Source organism: Chrysochloris asiatica, unplaced genomic scaffold (assembly GCF_000296735.1).
Source record: "Chrysochloris asiatica unplaced genomic scaffold, ChrAsi1.0 scaffold00270, whole genome shotgun sequence".
In the NCBI taxonomy this organism is placed as follows: Eukaryota; Metazoa; Chordata; class Mammalia; order Afrosoricida; family Chrysochloridae; genus Chrysochloris; species Chrysochloris asiatica.
Genome location: NW_006408788.1, coordinates 3,273,561 through 3,274,307, shown reverse-complemented (window position 1 = coordinate 3,274,307; position 747 = coordinate 3,273,561).

Sequence of the window (747 nt, the reverse complement as noted above, 5' to 3'; positions counted from 1 at the left end):
CAACAACAAAAGTTAATAGGGAGACCTGCTGTGCTGTTGTAGATAAGCACTGAACTGCTAATCACAAGGTTGGCAGTTGAAACTCACCAGCAACTCCTTTGAAACCCTATCCAGGTTCTCTATGAATCAGAACTGACTTGAGGGCACTAAACAACAACAGTTAATGGGAGTCTTACTGTGATACTGTAGGATAAGCACTGAACTGCTAGCATCAGGGTTGGTAGTCCAAACACATCAGCTGCTTCTTGGACACGTATACAAGATCACAATGAGTTGGAACCAAAGCAAAAGCATTTTACAACATATGTTAATAAAATTTCCTTATTAAATCTATATTAAGAAGAGAGATACAAGTGATCTTTTTTATACTAACAAATTACATCATCATAGAGTGTATTTCTCATTCTTTCTTTCTCTATTTCTCTACCTCATTGTGCTTCCCAAGAGTCTTTCATTTCAAAACCTATAATTGCTCTGGCTGCTTTTTATTTTTAAGAACTAAATATTTTAGTAGCTTGTGCCTCGTGAATCTCATGTAAGACATTGTTGGCTTTCACCAAGCTCATAAAATGCTAAAACCGATCTGTAAAAACTTGTTTAGTTATTGTTTTTTTCCCTTCTCTTCTCTGCCCTCAAGACCAAAAGAATCACTTAACTAATAGTGTTTAAAATTTCCAAGAAACAAAAGTCAAGAATAAGTGTAAAAAGTAGTTTTACATATCCACTTAGTAAATCATGTAAACTTAT